Below are 2,649 nucleotides of genomic sequence, written 5' to 3'. Positions count from 1 at the left end.
CCCCCCCCCAACATAGCATTCCTATTGCCTACGAAAAACAACATTTAGACAAAGTAATATATCCTACTCATAAAAAACCCCGATGATCCAGGCTAAAGAGATAACATACCAGACTTCCCTTGCTCTCTATTAACTGGAAAATATGCTGTTAAATTCACACGCTCTCAGTTTTCAAAAGGTCTGTCTGATGAATGGCATCATTAAACATCAGCCGCCGCTGAGTGTTGATCCTCAATTGATTCGGGGACATTCGGAATCCCCTGGAGCAGGGAAAATCGCCTGGGAATCTGAGCCTCCACTTATAGATCCTTTGCGTTTATGACCCACACTGACATATTTGCTGTAGAAATGCTTTGAATTCCTTCCTTTTTAGCAATTCTCTTCAGACATTTATAAAGTGCTACAGGATTGTCACTTGCCTGCACCCGGCACAGGCTGCTTTTGAGAAAGAATTAGAGTTTGTAGAGCTGCCACAATGACTGCAGCCTTGCGACGATCCCTATAACATTATGATACCCTAGCCTGTCACGAAGCTAACACACTTCATCAGCCTGTTGGGTTCTGTTCCCAAGCCTAGGTAGCCTTTCCCTGATACTTGCGCAAATAAAGTATCTCTATTTCTGCAGGATATTTTTTGGAAAGAATTAACAAGACAAAGTCACTAAAATCAGGCTCAGATGGCTAATCCATTTGGTTTCTCTTTCTAACAGTACACATTTTAATTTAAGAAACCAAGTCCGGTAAGAGCAAAGTTTTAAAAATACCCAAAGGTACCCCACGAGCCGATTATACTTACTGCAAAAAAACCCAAGGGCTACCTGTCGACAGAAAAGCAAGAGCAGTTTCAGCCCGAGTGTCTTTGATCTCGCTAAACACTCCCAGGGAAAGTAAACAATTTTGATTGTTTGATTAGAACAGCGATGAATAATGCATACCGTCCACTCGACTTCCTTTTTCAGATAAAATGGCCAGAGCACGTTACCTTAGCAACAGAAGGTGACGCCAGCCTCAGCCTCTCTTTGCACCCTCCCCTGTGAAGGAAGAAAATTACCAGTTTCCTGGGTAAAACTTTGGCAGAAAACCATCAAAATCTACATGTAACCACCATGCGGGGACATTCTCTGCATTCCCATCTTTTCAGCAGAAAAGTATTCTAGCCATTAAAAAAAATGGATGTATGACTTAATAAATATATTTTCTAACCTCAAATCTCAGTTTGATTTGCAGTTACAACAGAATAGAATGTTAAATGACAACAAGATTAATGCAATGGGAAAGTTGTCTAGAAATTATTGGAGGACGGCAGTTCTTACCTTAATGCTGGCCTGAGGGTGGCAGGGGCTGGGGGGAGTTCAGGGAAGGGCCATTTTAGCGAGCATATGTTAGCCAGTCCTTGTTATAATTAATACGCAGAACAGTCACCGGCATCTAGGCTGAAAATAACTCTTCCCTTCTGCGAGTCAGTCACTGGAAGAAGCTTAAAAAGCTGTCTGAAATTTCCCAGATTTTGAAAGATGCAGTATAGCATAGATTTTTTTTTTTTGAGACTCCCCCCGCCTCTATAAAAGGAACACTAGCCAAGAAGATACCTGAAAGAAAGAGTCTTGAAGTTAGCAGACACTCACCGGCACTTGTTGACCCCTTTCAACAGGACACCGTAGACCCTGGAACAAAGCCGTGCAATGCTTCCGAGCCTGCGAGCCCAAATGAACAGCTTCTAATTTTCCCTTCAATCTTGATTCAAAAGCACTGAGCAGAGGGAAGTGATGGATTTGCCCATTTTATACTGTGATGAAATGCAACCCCTCAGAAGAGATCTGAGTGGAACTGCTCTTTAGAACACATTAGGCTGCTAATTTAGGAAAATCGAAAGGTTTTGTTTTACTGTCTTTTGTGTGTTCTTCTCCACTACCCCCTCAATTTAATTTGCATTTAAAATGATTCTCATGTCTCCAAGGCGTGGAGTTACTTTCTAATCATGAAGGCAGCTTCAGTAGGATTTGGTGCCACGCCACTTTTATTCTAAGCTGCAAAACAAGGTGGGTAATTTTAAGTGTGAGCTATTTTCTGGAGTGAAATACAGAGGGCATGTTTGATTTCACTTCTCTCCTCTCCCCTGGCTGTTCTTTGTCTCCTTGCCTCTAGTTGCTTGGTCAAATCTCCATCACAAATCTCGGCAGCGTGCCTAAATGTATTCCTCTCTGTCCAAATGTAACAAAATCATACCAACAACCAAAAGAAACTTTGGTTAGGGAACCTCAGGTTATTCTGCTTTGATGTCCTCTCTACCAAACCTCAGTAATGACTTTTGGTCACAATACGTGGAGATCCGTTCATGAAGGGCACCGTGACGGCCAAATGCAACCCCTATTGTGGGTTTTCCACAATGTTCTTTAACCCTTTGCTGAATTAGCTTTTCATATGGTGTCTGGTATAATATGCAGCCAGTCAGATTGTTAAGATAAGACAAGCTACATTTCAGAAGCTCTCCTCCACCACACACTGCTCTGAAGACAAGCCTGAACAGTCTCTGCTGTTTGTCTTCTGAGCTCTTACACCAAATCGGGACAAATCAGACCCTAGCTAGTGCTGCAGATCATTAAGCCTCATGAGAGAGGAGGCTAAAATCCAACCAGATACCATTGTAGG

General features: G+C 42.4%; 1 protein-coding gene across 4 annotated transcripts in view; it reads right to left on the bottom strand.

The window, feature by feature from the left end:
- The window catches only part of PHACTR1 (phosphatase and actin regulator 1), a 522,649-nt gene extending 520,782 nt beyond the window's left edge, over nt 1-1,867 (bottom strand). The window contains exons 1-2 of one of the 4 annotated variants that reach the window (XM_003788309.2): nt 1,626-1,867; nt 797-1,031 (exon numbers count right to left, since the gene is read on the bottom strand). The gene's annotated coding sequence lies outside the window, so the exon portion shown is untranslated. Of the gene's footprint in view, nt 1-109; nt 235-796; nt 1,032-1,625 lie in introns of those variants that run through there. The other 3 variants (XM_003788310.2, XM_023512323.1, XM_023512324.1) reach the window with 3 other exon arrangements.
- Nucleotides 1,868-2,649: the final 782 nt, after the last annotated feature.

The sequence above is a fragment of the Otolemur garnettii genome, unplaced genomic scaffold, assembly GCF_000181295.1.
Source record: "Otolemur garnettii isolate 467f Iridium unplaced genomic scaffold, OtoGar3 scaffold00026, whole genome shotgun sequence".
In the NCBI taxonomy this organism is placed as follows: domain Eukaryota; kingdom Metazoa; phylum Chordata; class Mammalia; order Primates; family Galagidae; genus Otolemur; species Otolemur garnettii.
Note: the sequence above shows the minus strand (reverse complement) of the source record. Positions and strands in the feature narration are given on the sequence as shown.